The 18,120-nt window shown below is 44.3% G+C and overlaps 1 protein-coding gene across 15 annotated transcripts in view; it reads right to left on the reverse strand.

Moving 5' to 3' along the window:
• Window positions 1-17,689, reverse strand: part of SLC45A1 (solute carrier family 45 member 1) — a 33,483-nt gene extending 15,794 nt beyond the window's left edge. For 6 of the 15 annotated variants that reach the window (XR_005603517.1, XM_039563872.1, XM_039563865.1 and 3 more), the window contains exons 1-4: window positions 14,084-17,537; window positions 10,992-11,138; window positions 9,990-10,110; window positions 2,559-2,743 (exon numbers count right to left, since the gene is read on the reverse strand). The gene's annotated coding sequence lies outside the window, so the exon portion shown is untranslated. Of the gene's footprint in view, window positions 1-271; window positions 572-884; window positions 933-1,045; window positions 1,132-2,558; window positions 2,744-9,989; window positions 10,111-10,991; window positions 11,139-14,083; window positions 17,539-17,618 lie in introns of those variants that run through there. The other 9 variants (XM_019289729.3, XM_039563874.1, XM_039563873.1 and 6 more) reach the window with 7 other exon arrangements.
• Between the last annotated feature and the right edge of the window lie 431 nt (window positions 17,690-18,120).

Genomic DNA, 18,120 nt, shown 5'->3' on the forward strand with positions numbered 1-18,120 from the left:
TCTCCTTATATTCACCTATTATACTAGATCCTCCTTTATCTTCCTGCTCTTTACTGTGTATTGCAAAGAGATTGCATTCCAAGTCATAAGTCGCAACGTTTTGGTGACAGAAGTAAAGAACCCCTATGCATGGCTCAAAAATACACGTGGTGATCTGCAATTACTTGGAATGAAAGGCTATTATTGACAGCATGTCACTGCTCCAGCAGAAAATCAGTGTAGAACTATGAACTAAGCCTATATTCTTCATCCCCCATTTTTCTCAACTTACTGGATGTTCACCGGAAGACATCTCAAATCTACCCTCGGGTAAATCTACCTGGTGATCACAACAGCGGCAAGGCAGGAAACCTCTCCTTTAGTGGGGCTGTTAGCCCTCGGTGTCAACAGTTATTTTGAATTTTTGGCACGTGACGTTTATTATACCAACAACTGCACATCACAGTCTGAAGGCGATGCTGGTTCTGCTGGCTGCTATCCGCACTAACGTGTGTGCATCGGCAATGTGCTTGGCACGCAGGGTCGCCTGCCCTCACCGCTCCTCCTGGGCACCGCTACGCCGAAAATAAGTCTTTACTTTTCTGGCAGAATCTGGTTCCAATTTTTTCTGCGTCGGGTACCGAGGGCTCCAAAAACCCCACAGTCATCGGCGCCGCGGGGGAAGGCCGGCCTGACCCCGGTGCTGAACCGGCCGCCGCCTGCCCATCCTTTGTGCCGGCCGGGCAGGAGCCGCGCCGGGAGCGCCGCGCCACCGCCCCGGGGCGGGGCCGCCGGCCCCTCACGGCCCCGGCCCTCGCGTCGGCCTCGCGTCCGCCCCGCGCCGCCAGCGCGCAGAGACCCCCGCACTCCCGGCCGCCGCTCCCGCCCCGCCCCCGCCGCCTCACCTGCCCCGGCCCGGCCCGGCCCGGCCCGCACTGCGCCGGCCGTGACGCCAGCCCGGCCCCGCTGGCGCGCCCCGCCCCCGCCCCGCCATTCGCCGCCGGCAGAGGCAGCGGCCGCCCCCGCCCGGGCCGCGGGAGGGTCCCGGCCGCCGCTGCCCGCGCACCTGCTCCGCCTCCCGCCGAGAGTCCCGAGGCTGCGGCGGGGGTCGGCAGGAGCCGGGTCGGAGAAGTCGCCCCCTCTTCACGTCAGTACCCACCGCCCCACGGCCTCGGCGCAGCAGCGCTCGCTGCAGCGACTCCCGCCCCGGACAGATGCAGCTTCCGGGCCCTCATTCCCAAATTGGCACTGGTGAGGCGGATCGTGATATTAAGATTTTTAGCGGGTGGAGAGATATTTTTTGATAGGCCTGTAGAGCAGATGCCACAGAACATGCTGCACTTTTCTATTTAACAGTCTTCCCCTTCCTAGGCTAAAGAAATTAGGCAATTTTATTTTATAGTGCCATATTTTGGACTTGTGTTTCAAATTTCCTCATGGTTTGCAAACAAAGATGTACTACTACAATTATGTAGTAGAGTCTGCTCTATTGTTTTTAAACTTCAAATTCAGAGCCTTAATCATTAAACATTCTTAATTTTATCTTCAGAGGTTACCATAACACTGCAAGAATCCCTAGTATATATTAGTATTTAGGTCTCGTAGAATTTATTGTAGCAGGAAGATGGCACATAACTCACCCAGCCACAGTAGGAATAAAAGGAATTGTGTCATTTGTCTGTAGAAAACCAGCTGTAATTCATGTGGTAGAGGGTGCAATCACATTTGGAAAAGACGCCAAAGAGCACTGTCTGAGGCAAGTAGGGTTCAGCTAGGGGACAAGCTCACATAAAGCCCGACAAGAAATTGTGACAAACTGGGAAAATCTTGCAGCACACAAGGACAGGCATGAGAGATCACTGCGCACTCTTATCACCACAGATTTCCTGCCACCTGATCTGTATTGTTCAATTTTTTGACATCAGTTTGGCCATTATATTGGTCAAGTATTCTTCATCAGTGTTTATGTAATTAAACAGCAGTTTAATTACCTGTTTACAACACTAACAGTTATTCACTCACACCACAACATTCGCAGGGTAGAAGGGGGTTTGTACTTCTCTAAATGAAAAGCGGGACTGGGTTCCTCACCTATCCTCAAATGTTGTTCTTCAAAAACCACTCCCAAAAAGCATGTCGGCAGTCCCAGCAAAACTCTTCCCTTTGCTGTTTTGTAAGACAGGGCTCTCTGTAAGCACCTTGTTCCCAGGCTGACCCTAAGGTATATGCCTGATTCTGCCAGATTAGGTAAAACTGAGCAAGAAACTTGGCATGCACTGGCATTTTTGCACTGCTGTTTTCAGCAATTTGATACCTTTTCATCTCCTTCTCCCATGTGAAAATGCTCATGCAAGATAAACTGAACAGAGATGAGAGTCAATCCAATGTCATAGAAGTCATATTTGAGTAATGGAATAATCTCAAAAATACACCTATTTGCCCCAAACAACACATGTTCCATGCCAGACACCATTGCAGGCTTCTGTTGAGGCTACTGCAGGGTCCCCATTTTGACCTATATTCTATCCTCAGTCCTCCTGGCAGATTTGAAGCTATTTTGGTACTGGGATATCCCTCACCTGTCTGTGCTCAGCTTTTCCTTTTGCCTGCCCGGATATGGAGCTCCTGGGTCTCCATCAACTCAGCGTTGCCACATGCCATTTCTCAGTGCTGATCCATATGGCTGTGGCCACAGCGGGATGCTGTGTGTCTGCACCTGGGTCTCATGCATAATATCCACAACAGTCACTTCTCCACTTGCTGCCTATTGAGAGAACAAACTGGTTTTAGAAGCCACATTCACAATGAACCGATTAAAATCATTGCTGTTGCTCTGGAAGAAAACAATCACATTCTCATTCAAAACCACAGGTTGACAGCATCCCTTTCATTTACGTGCCTCCAGTGTCACAGCCACTGGAAAGATCCTTCATGCTCTGAGCAGCAAAGGCAAAAAAAAAAGAAGAAGAAGGAGATTTGAAACCCTAAGGATGAAGGACAGGAACAGAAGCAGGTCCAGTCAGGTGGCACAGCTGGTAAGAGAACATGAGCAGGCAGGTCTGCTGCCAGAACAGACAGGTGGAGCAAGAGACAGCAGTGCTGGGAGGAGCCATTGCCATCAGAAGTAGTTGTAGGAACACCAGCTACTTCTCACCCAGCTTCTGGTGCTCAGGGACAGCTACGTGGGCTGGGACTAAGCCTGTCACACACCCACAATTGTTAACTGCCTGCTTTGATAAAGACCCAGGCTCAGCCACTCCTGCAGTTACCACAACTGAGAACACAGCACAACAACCCCTGCTCCCACCAGCCTCAGTCCAACCACTACCCATGCGCTAGAGAGCTCTGCAAACACTGGGAAGATGAAAACAATACTTACAAGTCCCATTCCTTTTGTTCCACCTGGGCATGGAGAGTGGGTTATATCATTAATGCTGGCAGGCAGTCATGGTCATTTTATACAATGATTTTTCCTCATAAACATATTTGAGACATTAAGCTCATGTTTATTCCACAGTCAATTAAATAAAATTGTCTGCTCAAAACTTACACGGATTGCCTCTTACACCATTTAGCACAGTTTGCCCACTTGGGGACAGTGGGACAAGTGACTCTAGTCCTTCCCAGGGTAACAACAAAGGAGAGAACAAAAGCAATTCCTGCTGTGCATTCATTTATTAGCATCCTTTGGGCTTTAGACAAAACAGAAACCACAAATCTCCTCTTCTCTGTGAGCTTGCACATAAATTGCTGTTGAAATGTAAAGTTACTCATTTACTTCGTACTAGTTTAACCCAACAGTGTTCAAAAGAGCAGGTTTTGGTGGTGAATACCTATTGCTATGAATCTGTGCTGTTCCCTCCTAATTTCTCTGGGTGCAAGATGGTTTGCATTCACTGAACACTTTTGTTAAGTCTTTCCACAAAGCAGCTTCTGACAGCATATTCATCTTTGCTCATTTACAGCTTGATGTTAGGCTCACTGTTTCATTTGCCAGCAGGCCTCATTATTTGCTTTGCTCAGATCAGACCATTCCTCTGTTTCTTGGAAACCTCTCTTACTATCCCCATAATCCTTTCCTCCGAAGCAGACATTAGCTCCAGTTGAGTGAAATTCTGTGCAAGACACCAACAGAGAGTATGTTGTTATCCCTCTTGAAGAGCGGGGTTTCTGTTCTGTGATGCTGGGTGTTCCTTTTTCTCCTTTTATCTTAAAATTAATTTGAAACATTTTCCAGTTCAGTTCAGTGGATCCACAGTGTCATTCCATGATCCATCTGGAACTGGCAGCTTCTTTTCCAAACATGACTTGATGTTTTGAGGGGGAGAGATACAAAGTCTATAGCAAACAGACTCGCCATGGACGTTGTTTGGTGCTTGGGGGCTGCTGCTTCAGAACACCCAAAGGCCACTTGGATGCTGGAGCAAAGATTAATCTACACTCAGTGACCCAAGCAAAGAGAGGCCTGATGAGTTACCAAGTTCTTGTGTCTGCAGATGGACCTGTGCACATACTCTGCAAGCTCTCCCCCACTTCCTACAGAACAGCAGGCAGCCTGCTCCTGTACAAGCAGAGTCATGAGGGAAAGGCTATGCTGGAAGAGATCACACCAACCCCTCTTCCTTCAGGAGGACCAGGAATGTGTACATTCTGCACTGCTGTGTTTCTGTGGGAGACCGTGGGCACAGCTGCAGAGAGCTCCTCAGAGCAAACCACGCAGGCTTGTCATAGCAGTACAGCTCAGACACCTTGACACAAAAGGGCTGCCTCGCTAATATTGTAAGGAAACATCAGAAACTGTATTCCCTTCTGAAGACACAAGGAGAAGTGGAAAAGGCTCTCAAATTAAGTAACTTTTTTTTTTCTAATTTATCAGAATTCACTTCATTTAAAGTGGGGGGGGGAGCTACTTAGTGTGGAGGACTTCCATTTTTCCCCTCTTGAGCTCCATGGGAAAGGAGGTGGGGTGACAAGCAGAGCAGTAAGTGAGGAAAATCCAGAGCAGCATAGGTAACAGAAGAGTAATTCCCAAGCCTAGCTCCAGTCAAATTGCACAATTTCCAGGTTAGTGATGCTGTCATATACCGGACAGCTTTCATTTCCATAGCACAGAAAAGACTAAAGCTTCCCTGTGCTCAAAATGAAACACTGAGTATTTCTTGCTCCTTGGGAGGAATACGTGATCCAGCTTAATCTGTCCTTTCTGCCCACCCCAACCTGGCAATAACACAGAAAACACTAAATACCCTTCTTTTCCTACTGTGCATTGAAATGACAAGTTAATTATTGCCCATGCACTAAAGTCTTTCAAAAGGAAAAACAAAGCAGCCTTTGCCTGGTTTGGGAGAATGAGGTTCAAGTTTGCAGGGTCGAGGGCAGGGGGTGGTGGTGGGGTTGGAAGGCCACTCCTTATTAGCTAATTATTAAGCAGAAAGGTTTGATTAAAGAAATGTCCTAGTTTTGGCCAGGGCCTTAATGTTATTCAATACCCCCTCACGCCATTGCCAGGGATGGGGAAAAGCCTTTGTCTTATACCTTTTGTTATTAATATTGTTGCTGTTACTGTTCCTTTTATCTCATTGCTGTTTCCACTAAACTGTTCTTATCTCAGCCTGTGATCTTTGCCTTTTATGCTTTCCATTGGAGGAGGAACAAGCGTCAGCATGGTTTTAGCAGGACTACTAAATTGGAGAATAGCATTCCTGAGCCACAACAAGAAAGCACTCAGAATTCATGAAAAAGTTGAGATCTCTTACCCATTTGTTTCCAGTGGTTAGCCTCACTGAAAGAGTATTTGACTGAGTCATGTATGCTGTACTAAGCCTTAGCACCACAGCTGATTTGGCAAACCCATTGCCAGTGATATTAAACAGCACATTTGCTTTTTCACCACCTTGTGCTTTCAAAGTGTTTTAGATAAATATATATTTATGTGTACACAAACACAGTGACTATCTTAAGTTCTTCAAGCTGTGTAGGATTTAGTGCCATGGATTCAAGACTTCTGTCTGACATAAAATAAATTGCCCATGAAATTTTGGGTGAGTTTTCAGAAGGGTTTAGGGGAAAAACAATCACTCATCTTACATGACTTTTTAAAACAGCTTCTTTGTTACTGTATCTGAGACCAGAGTGTCCTGGTCTGTAGCATCTTCCTATTCCACTTAGGCAGTCACTGTATTTTAGCAAAATCATACTTTGAGTAAGCTACAGTCAGGAACTCTTACAGTGGAGATCCAAACATCTCAGCTCATGTCTAGAGAACAAGGTGTCAGCACCTGCATTTTCTCCACTTGTACACAGACATGACTCCAGATATTTCCATGCACACAAAACCAGCCCACTGATTTTTCACAGTACTTTGGCAAGGGGAGAGGGAAGGAAGGTCAGCCTTGAATCAGTCAGACAGTTGAACTAGATGATAGTTGGAGGTCCCTTCATACTGAACTATTTTATTTTGTTCCCCAGTATTTTTCTTGAGAACTAGACAGCAGCATGATTACTTAAGAATCTAGGAGTAAAGCCCTGTGCACTTGCTAGCAAGCATCAGGCCCACCTCTTTTAAACAGTCTTTTTCCAAGCAAGGTTGGAATTACTCCAAATTTTCCTATAATCCCTCAGAAAGCTTGATGCAACTCTTTCTTTTATGCAGTAAATTCCTCATTCTGTCCAGTGCAGTTAACAAAAAGTCACATTATTGATCATCTTCCCTCTTTTGCACTATAATAATTTAAAACAGATCAACCCTCGACCACCTGTAAGTTTGCAAATCGGGGACCAAGACATTTCTTCAATGGCAAGTTCATAACAGTCTTACAATTACTTAAAATTAGTTCAGCTAATGACAAAAATTGCTAGAGTTAGAATCATGGAATATCTCAAGCTGGAACTGACCTATAATGATGATCAAGTCCAGCTCCCTGCTCATCACAGGTCCTCCTAAAACTAAACCATATAACAAGACATTCCTTGAACTCTGACAGGCTTGGTGCCATGCTGACTTTCCTGGGGAGCCTGTTCTGGTGACCGATCATCCTCTCAGTGAAGAACCTTCTCCTAATGTGCAACCTGAACTTCCCCTGGCTCAGCTTCATTTCATGACCTCGTGTCCTGTTGCTGGTTACCACTGGAGTTACACAGATGAATACAGGTGTTCACCATACAGGCTGACACATCCTCTAAATCCCAACTGCTCCTTTTGCAGTCCACTTTTCCAGATCATTTCTAGAGCCAATCCCAGCTTGCCTTCTTCCCTTGAACTCTCCCTGTACATCTGTTCCAGGCATATGAGAGCTTTTGCTCCATTGTTAAATCCAAATGAAACTCTGCTTTCCACAACACTTACACTACCAGTTAAAGAAGAAAATTTATATTTCTGTAAATGCCCAGTCATGCCAATAAGGTCTATGGCCTATAGTATTGAACACAATGTAAATACAGAGTAGGACAGAAAAAAAGAAGCAAGTTCAAACAAGGTGAGGTGCATTTCAATTATATGTTCTTAATGCTTCTATGGTAAGATGAGCTTACCACGTAAATTACACCGCCCCAGCATCCCTTACCTGCCAACTGAGTAGGCGTAAAGAAGTTGGTGGGCAGTTAATACAATGTAAGAACATAAAGAAATCTTGTATGTGCCAGTCCGAACACCACCTCCATATCTGGCCCTCAGCACATTGTCATATGAGTTCAATAGCCCAGATAAATCAGTTCCTGAACCGAACTCCTACACTGGCTATATTAATGGATTCAATTAGGCATTTAAAAAGGCACTTGAGTTTTTACTTAGGAAAAGGAAAAACACAACCAAAAACCCCATACCTAAAGCACCACCAGAAATAAGAACCAGCATTTTGCTGCAGAATGAAAAGCAATGCTAACAGCACTGACCTATTTTCATTAAAATTGAGTTCTCAATTCATTGAGAAAATAAATTCAGCATAGTGAATTACTACAGAAGATATGAACATGAGTCTTTAATATTCAGGAAAATTTCATTAATGCCACACTTCACCTAAACCATTCAAGTGTTGCACAGGGACAGCCAAATAGTCTTTCTTCCAGTGGTTTGTATTTGATTTGACTCACGTTTCAGCTCATACATTTCCACAACAGCAGTACATACACATTCACTCTTTTGCTGCCCGGAGCTCTCTGCAGACTGCTCAACAAACACTTCTGTTTGCTTCTGCAGAACAACCTAGTGCTGCCCTCAGAATAATAGCAGGACGTTTATCCAGCTCCTGCCCTCACCAACCACCCCTTCAATGGCTGGTCTCCCACCGGCAAGGAAAACCCAACACAGTTCAGAGAATTAGTCACTAGAGGGCACTTAGAGAATCCAGAAGATTGAGAATGTGCTTGGGATCAGAAGGCCACGACAGTTTTAAGAATACAAGTGACGAGATTTGCATTTCCTTCCTAAGAAAACTCCTGCAACCAATATTTTAAGATACAAAACTAGGGAAATAATTATATTGCAGATTATGATCTTTATCATATTTTGGTTTTCCATCAACTGAATCAAAGCAGGCTGGGTAAAAACTCTCCTCTGAGGCAACACATAGAGTAGGCTACGTTGGCCATGCACTTCTGGACAGATGTTGAACAAAAGTGTTAATTGCTGGCATGTAAGATAGGAATCACGTAAGGTACTGGCTGTTGCTGCTGGGTACAGCTTCGGGGAAAGAGGTGCAGGAACACACAAACCAGTGTGGCAAACTCACTGAAATACAGCATTTCATTTCACTGCAGTGTCTCAAACTGACTATGCATTTCACAAGAGACAAGGATGTGATTATGCCCCAGAGGCCTTGCAGATTTTATTCTGGATGTGACAAACTGCTGAAAGGTGACAAGGGCTGTGTCAGGAAAGCAGAAGCAAGAATCCTGGATGGTGGAACTTGCAGTCACCTCGAGCAGGCACAGGCTGTTTATATTTGGGCTCTAAACTTAATTCTCATTTAAAGACAGAGCATAAATTAAGACTGCTCTCATCCCTGCTGTGTTACCTGAACAGCTCAATTCTTTGCTTCTTGTATTAATTGTAAGCTGCAGCATTTCAGCCAAATACATCCTGTCTTTAGTAAAATTAAAATTTTCATGGCTACCAAGAATCTTATTTCTGTATACTTCTGATCTTCTGCTGGAGAAGGAAAGCAGAATTCATGATCAGTGAGCTCTGCAAAACCTCAGATCATTGCTTTTGTGAAGGCCAAGTGCAGGGCAGCACAAGGAAGGGTTGGGCCACTTCTGTGCCAAGGGCTGACAGGAAGAGGTGGTGAGATGAGCACAGGTCACAGCACCTGGCCATGGGCAAGGGTGGTGAATGGGGACCCTGGCAGGTCTGTCACACACTGTCAAAGCACTGCTACACTGGGCTGTGTTCTCTAGCAGGCGCTTGGGCTGGCTCAGTGCCCAGACAAAGATGGGGCACCCAGAGCTCACAAAATAAAGCAGAATGGCACAGAGTGGTACTTGGTGGACACTGCAGGAAGACCGAAGGTGTGCCTGCCTCTTGCTAAGTATTCATTAAAACTTTGATTTATAAATTGGCTCTGTACCTTGTCTAAATTGACTTTGGAAGCCTATGGGAAATACTGCCCCACTTCCCTGTGTTTGCCACAGGGGAAATGAGAAACCACTGGGTCCCTGGGGCTAATTACTTTCTTCAAAACCCAGCACTGCTCTGTTTCTGACTCAGCGCAGCATTCAATTTTCTGCTGAGATTGTATCTATATCGCATTACAGGATGAGTTGCAATAGCACCTGATGTTAATTGCAGTGCACAGACTGCTCCCTTCTCTCCTTTACACCAGTTATCAAGAAAAACCAGAAAGTCCACTTCTGCTGGTTTTAATTTAGCCTCTTCCATCCATACAGAGTGCCTGTCAGACAGGAGAGGCAGGGGCTGTCATCCTCTTTCTGCCTGAAAATACCTAATAACAAGGTAGAGACTAGCTGGATGTCTACATGTAGATATCTACATTCCATCCCAAACAATCAGATACCTTAGGGAGGCAGAGATGTTGGGATGCATGACAGCCACTCAGTGTGAACAGATACAGACAGGTACCATAATATTCCTGGATTGCTCCAAAGCCAGACATCCTTCCTTGCCTCTTGCATCCACTGAAAGCAGAGAAAAGACAGAGATGAAGTAACAGAAAAAGGACATCCCCACGCTGGTCTCAAAGCTTGTCAGTCTCTTTCAGGGCCTATGCCTGCCTAAAACACCAAAGCAGCCCTCAAACGCACCAGAATACAAACCACAGAAACAAGAAGGGGCATCCTGACTGGACAAGTGCATATGGCTCAGCAAATTGTCCTGTGGGAACTAAATTTGAGAACATTTGCTGGGTCACGAGTAAAATTTACCTTTTCCTGGAACATAGTAAAAGGGATGAGGGGGTTTAACATCTTATCATTTTTTTGTTTCCCTCCTAAATGTCCACCTCTGACAGTGGCATTCCAGTACTCACCATGTATCATATGAATGCTTGTTTCTGACAAGTCATTTGCTAGCCTGTCATTTACCAGCCTATCATTTCCCACTCCCCTTCTGCCAGTAGCAACCAGGATTTCTGTCATTTTCAAGTGTTAACCAGCACTGGTAGCCACCACTTCCTTGGCATCATACGTACACAGAAGAATGATAGGGATTTGTATCATGTGCCACACTTTCGGTGCACATTGAATGAACAGCATTAGAAGAAAATTAATTAATTAATTGGTCTACTGGAAAGCAATGCCTCTGGGACTAGCACTGGGGGCTTTGGATATTTTTGAGTGAGATCCTTCAAGCCCAGCCTCCCACTAAAACAGCAGGAGGGCAGCCACAGTAGATCAGGTAGCAGTGCTGTTTCCAACAGTGGACAGTGGTTGCTGCTGCTCACAAGTCTGCCTTTTACTTCTACTGGTGTAAATAACCTTTTCACGTTGCCATGCAATTTGTTGAGCGTTTTCAGGTGAGTCAAAGTGCTGTAATCATCTCCTCTCTTCTGATTTCTCACCTTTTTAGTTAAAGGCCATTTCCCTGTTCGGCAGCCCATTGTTTTCTATTCTTTCCCCATCAGCAGTAACAAAATTACTCTGACTAGAGTCCAACTTGCAACATGATGTTTCCAACCTGGAGTTGCTCTGGGATTTTCCTTCATTCTCTTAGGACAGAGGAGGTTAAAAAAAAAATAAGAGAGGAACAGAACATTCCGTCAGATAAACATTTGCTAATGCTCTTGAGCAAGAGAAATAGAACAGGTAGCAAACAGATTAACTATCTGCTACAGCAAATAAACAGCAGCAAAGGTGCCCTGGACACTTTTTGTATGGTATTTCTGCATTGAGTCTGATACTCTAATATATTAATTGATCTCTCCAACAAGAGTCATGACCTTTATATACAAAATTAGAGGTCCAACCTCAAAGTAATATAATTAATCTCCTGCCTGGTATAATAAAAAAAGGCTTGCTGTTAGTTTGACTTCCTTACCTTTTTCTTCCCCTCTCCCATGAGGAATAAGTGATTTTTGCAGGTACACAGTTACTCAGTCCATCAGTAAAATTATCATCTCTTTGGGTGTAGGACTAGCAGAGCCTGCTGAACTCTCAGACAGCACAGTCATCTTCCATATGTGTTCTCTTTTCCTGTTTGACTAACACATGATTCCACAGACCCGTGCATGTCTACTGCTTCCCTCCGTAGCTTATTGCATCAATTGATCTTTTCTAGCTCTGAAAAACTCATATTTGTCCTGGGAACCTTGTGCATCCATTTTCCTCAACAGAAGAGATGACCAGGGCTAGTCTCTCCCTCAGCTTTAAAGCATACTGGACAACACTGAGCCTGGATCTCTCCTCAGAATTAATTTCTCTTGAGAATTTCAAGAGGGCAGAAGCATGAAGATGCTGTGGACAGCTGCAGTTTTTACCAGTGTCAATTTTGTAGCTAAAAGAACAATCTGTGTACTGGTAGCTCTGTGCAGGAAGGGGGATCTAGAATTCTGATGTGCTTTTATTACATGTATCACTCCCAGAATTGCCAAGCTGGACAGCTGGCATAGCCAAACATCACATCAGTATTCTCAGAAAACTGATGCACCTTAGATTGCCTCTACTTGTCACACCAACTGGATCTTCACCAAGACAATCATTGTCTTTGTTACTCTTCTCCAAAATGGAATTTCCTTCCCTTTGCAACTCTCTATAAACTCATCAGCACTTGGACACTGTCTAACTTTGCTCACCCCTTCATGGATACTTACATGTGGAACACACCCAACTGGAAAGAAAGGGTTTATTACATGTTTGTTATCTCAGCCACTGCTACAAACTCCTGATAGGAGACTCCATAGAAAGCAGGAGTTGGGAAGGGAGGTTCTATTAAATGGACTGTCCACAATCCCAGAGTCTCCTCAGAAACCCCAACTGTCACCTTCTTCTGAGGTCAGTTGACAAAAGTCACGGATGTCATGTCCTCTAAAGCATAAGTCAGAACAGCTGCTTTCCTCTTTGTTTTGCACAGAGTGCACCTGAGTAGCAACACACACATTACATAATAGTAAGTCAGAAACTGAAAGGAGCCAGATTGCTAAACCCTTCTATGCGGATGAGATTTTTTATTTCCATCACCTGATAATTTAATTGCTCAATTAACTCTGCCTGAATGCCTTGGCTGTGGAAGAGGAATGTTCCCTTGCAGGTCATGGTAAACCAGACAGGAGGCAAGTAAGCAATGCAAACGTAAATGATTCCTCTACAGCAAACCAAGTGCATCATCCAATTGTGTTTTCTCTCCTGCTCTGCTCCTTGCTCCTCGTGTTTTAGAGACAGAACAGGCACCAGACAAATAAAAGACCATAAAACTCTGGTCAAAAGCCAGTATCACAGGCCTCGCCAACATGTTTTAAATCCAAAACTTTCTTAGCCAACCCAAACCTAGCTTGGACACTTCTTTTTGCATTCTGAAATTCCATAATAAGCCTAATTTAGGTAGCAGGGTAATCTTCTCCTTGAGGAGGACTTTGAAACATCTGCTGCATCACTGAAAATGATATTCTTGTTTTTCTTTACCCAAGAAGCAAGTGGAAAGGATACCACTGAAGTGGCACTTCTTGACCATCCTGGGGCAGACCAGGACTGACTGAAGGCCTGTGGATGTAATCCTTGTGCATCAGCAGACCACACCTCAGAGGGCTTCGGTTCTGATGAACATGAATGAACGGCCCATAGCCATTATTGCAGCAGCCTACACATAACTTAATTGTGCCTTCTTTCATAAATACAGCAGTTAAGTTCATAAACCTGTGTCTCTGCTGCTCATGTCAAAACCTGAGTGCTCCTGTACAATTTATTAAATCATGTTAGATTATTTATTTATATTATTTCTCATTTATAAATTAGTGGGCAAAAATTTCTATTAAAAATAATTTCAAATTGCTTAGGGATATAGGAGAGTCTGTATCACCTGAGACTTTTAAGATAGTCTGCCAGGATGCTTGAGAGCATGTTAATGTTATTAGATCCTGCCTTGGGCCAAGGAGATAACACAGAGGAACTCTGTGACCTTGCAAGATCTTTTCTAGCTATTCCTGGAACCATTCAATGCAAATGGCCTGGAAAAGCAGCAAACTAAAATCTGGTAAAAGAGACACTTCTGCTCTAGGTTCTCTGGAAGAAAAAAAAAGGCAAAAGAGGCTGGAAAAGTCTACATCTAACAAAGTAATGAAAGAGAAAAGAGTTTACAATTGAAATCAGTGAGTACTAAAGGGAAAAACATCCTCTGCTACATGATTCCTACTTAAGGTCTTCTCATGAACACCATCATTAAATCCCTACCCATATTATAATTTTAAACAGCTCCTTCAACCTCCATTTGTGAACTTCCCCCTGGTAGTGCTCCTTTCCATCCTCATGAGAGCTCACATTAAGTCATTCCACAATGAGCCTTTTCTAAATTCCTCCCTGAAGCCACCTCTAAAACATGTAGGGGTGAAACAGAATTTACTTGGCAGATTACTGACCCCCTTTTGCTTGTATTTAGGATGCAGAGTCTCCTGAATTCTTGGTCATTAGAAATCATCAGCCTGTTGATTCTACAAGTACTCACCATGCTAGAAAATCCTGTTTCTGCCTCATGCCATGCAAAGCCTGACTGGATGTTACTTTGACCTGAAAAACAAGAAACTAGGTAGGTTTGTAGCCAAACCTTGAGCTGCTGACTATATCTGTGTCAGGAAAAGGTGCATCTCTAGCAATGACAAATTATATCTAGAATATGTCTTTTCTTAGACAGATCCCATAAATCAGGGCAGTTCAAAAGAATTTAATTAGAAAACATTTGTCCCAAATGTCATAATGACAATCTTGGAAATTCAAGATTAATGAAAGCGAGAAAGAAGCTAAAAATAGCAGCAACTATGCGTAAGCAGCTTGGGAAACAGATAACAGAAGTAAGAGGCAATGAGGAACTGGAAAAGAAACTCAAACCAAAACAACCCCCTACCTTTCAGCAGACAAAGACAATCAGAAGTGTACATTAGTATAAAAACAAATGCATCAATCTATGAAAACACCTGTAATAATCAGATTGTCCATTATGACATTCACAGGGTAAAATCTGTCAACAGTAATACAGAAAAGGTAGGTATCTCTCATAATTATTTCTTTTCTGGAATGCAAGATGGTGCATGTCGTATCATATATCATATCATATATCATAGCTTAAAACAAAGTCAGTGATATTTAAATAATACTGAAAGTGAGGTATTATTGAATCAGCATCCTGGAGCCCTACGAGATGTCTGAAGATCTCATTGCCAATGCTTATTTTCTGCAAGTCATTGAAAAATAAGGAAGTTTCATAGGTCAGAGAGAAAAACTAATCTTTAGAAGTACAAACAGGACAATCCAGGACTAAGACCTCTCTCAAGTATTTGGAGACAATAGCCAAGAAATAACTAAAATAACTCTAAATCTGCATCTTGGAAAACTATATTAAAAAACAGGAATAAGTTTAAGTGTCATTAAGAAATTGAGAGGCTTTGCAAGGAGAGACAAGAGACCAAAAAAAAAAAAGTTACTTATGGCTTCTGACTAGAACTTCTCTGCTAGTAAACAAAATCTTGGGACATCAACAGTGACAGAACTCCAAGTAAAAGGAATTTTACTTTCAAAATGTTTGGATTAAGGAAATGCAATTGTAGCTTAATCTGTTTGGGATACCATCAGAAAACTGCCTTTAAGATTATAAATTTGCCTTTTTACTCCACCTAACTTACGGAAAAGAACATTTCAGTATGAAGATAGAACATTCTGGAAGAACTTGATGATTGTTACTTTACATATGAAAAGTGTTTCTATTCCATTCTTTGAGATTTTATCATGCAAATCATGCAGAAATGGGTGACTGAACATTCCAAAAGACTTAAGGTAACTTTTACTCTGTTTGCTTAAGCAAATACTCTGATACCTGTCACCAGTTCAAATTTAATCTTGTCCCAAGGCTAGAAAACAGGTCACAGTAAGTTATGTTTGCCTTTTTGTTGTGAAACTTCAATGCATTTTCATACCAAGGACACATGAAATAACTTCTAGGCCAGCTGACTTCACTGGTACCTCTTGACTGCTACAGGATTCTAAAATATTTGCCTTTTTTTGAAGAATGCAAGCACTGAAGGATAATTTGGTCCTTTAATTGTTACATTACCTAGGGACAATTTTTCTAAATGAGCCTGAAAGAAGTGCCAAGTTTTAATTTCACTATTACATGCAAACCTGAACCAGAGCTTCACAGAAAGCCCTACCGTTCTGGTGTTTGAGATCTAAAAGCACTCTAGGTTTTATTCTGTGTTGGAAGCTCATCAGGTTTCAAGCACATTTCCACATTTATAATGCAGTTGTGCAGACCCAACACAAATGAATAGGCAGGAAGGCACAGGAAACCAGAGCACTACCAATTACCTGCAACTGAATAATGTTTCTCAGAGAGACAATCACAGAATCCATTAGGTTGGAAAGGACCTTTGAGGTCATCGAGCCCAGCCTGCGACCCAACACCACCTTGTCAACCGGACCATGGCACTGAGAGTCACATCCAGGCTCTCATCAAACACCTCCAGGGACAGGGACTCCACCACCTCCCTGGGCAGCCCATTCCAATGCCCAGTCACCCTTTGTGAAGAATTTCTTCCTAATGTCCAGCCTAAACCTCCCCTGGTACAGCTTAAGGCTGTGTCTTGTCCTGTCGCTGTGTCCTGGGAGCAGAGCCCGACCCCCAGCTGGCTGTCCCCTCCTGTCAGGGAGTTGTACAGAGTGATGAGGGCTCCCCTGAGCCTCTCTTCTTCCAGGCTCAACAGCCCCAGCTCCCTCAGCTGCTCCTCACAGCACTTGTGTTCCAGACCCCTCACCAGCCTTGTTGCCCTTCTCTGGACACACTCCAGCCCCTCAACATCTGCCATGAACTGGGGGTGCAGAACTGGACACAGCACTCGAGGTGCGGCCTCAGCAGTGCCGAGTGCAGGGGACTGGCCTGGTGCTGCTGGCCGCACTGTTCCTGTCACCAGAGGCCGGCGAAAGGCAGACAGCCGCCTTTGGAGCCGTGTGCTGCCTGTGAGCTTTCACTCCAGACTGCAGCGGCCACTGCTGCCCTGCTGCCGGCTCAGGGTGACTCAGGCAGGAGCAGCACTGCCAGCCCGGCCCTCCCGGTTCTGCAGCTTTGTGACTCAGGCTCGCACTCCTCGCTCCCGGTGGGCACCCCGGGCCATCCCCCCGAGCCCTGGGACGTGCTGCTCCACAGCCCTCTCCTTGCTTTCAAAGCAAATCTCCTGCCCAGAGCGCCTCGGGAAAATCTCCCTTTCAGCATTAACAACGAAGAATTACTTAACAAAGCAGAGCGAGGAAGTGCGTTAACAATATCTTCTGCTTTGGATCCGGAAGAGCGGAGTGCATCTGCTGACTAACAGTGGGGATGGGGTGGGAAGGCAGCTGGCTTCTCTGCGAGGGAGGAGACAGTTCCTGAGTGATGCTCTGGGCAGTACAGGAAAAGCTGTCATCTTCAACAGCAGCGCCTTGCCTGTCAGGGATCTAACACCCACTGCTTCCACAGCTCCTTTCCCTCCTGGCTAGAATGCATGTTTAATATGATGAGACTGGAACACTAAACAGGAATTAAACTGCAGCTACAGCTCTCCATTTGGCTAAAAGTGTTAAATACCAATGGAAAAAAATTATAATATTTGTGTAACCCTGAGAAGGAAGACCCCAAATACATAAGTTCATTTATAATAGAGTAACCTTCTGTGAAAAGTGAATGAAAATGGCCCTGATATGCCCTTTCCCAAGATCTGCACACTGTCCAGAGAGCAGAATGTTATAAAAGACCACCGGGATCCACACACGTTCACAGGCTCACTGGCACCTCAGCCCTTTGCTAGCAGAGGACAGGAGAAGTGCAGCCTCCCAGGAAAAGGCATGGATGTGGACAGGACGGGAGACAGCCACTCCAACACTGATTGAATTTCCTGAAGAAACTTTTGGAGAGTGAAGGGCTCCCTCTTGGGGAGGGGGGGCACAGGGATATCTGTTTCTATGTCTTTATAAACAGGTTCCTTTTATTTGGAAAGTACAGCCAGTAAAATACTTACACAGTGAAGATTCATGGATCTCTCCAGGTTTTTTGGGGTCAAAGTCATGCAAATGCCCAGCAGCAGAACCTCCCAACACTATCAACAACTGCAAAAAATGTTAATTTTGTTTCAATTATCTTCTGTAAGGGTAGACATGACCAGCCAAGACTACTCCATTTTATCTACCTCCTTATGATCAAAATTTTTTGTCAGCTGCTATTCAAGTGCTCCACAAGTCTTCAAACACCATACACCCTTCACCTCATGCCTCAATTACATGCATCCTCACCACAAAACAGAGTGACTCAAAGTCTGCCCACACAGATGGTGGCCTAGACAGCTGCTGATCAGGATGTGGAGGATTCAGCCACATCCTGAAAATGGAAGAGGCCACAAAGTAGGACAGACAGGATGGCACTGACAGGCGTGTGAGTCAGAACACAAGGGAGAAATGAAGATACTGTTGACAGCATGATGAGCCTGCAGGCAACAGGGAGCCTAATTTCTAGACACATACAGA

Source organism: Corvus cornix, chromosome 21 (assembly GCF_000738735.6).
Source record: "Corvus cornix cornix isolate S_Up_H32 chromosome 21, ASM73873v5, whole genome shotgun sequence".
Taxonomy (NCBI): Eukaryota; Metazoa; Chordata; class Aves; order Passeriformes; family Corvidae; genus Corvus; species Corvus cornix.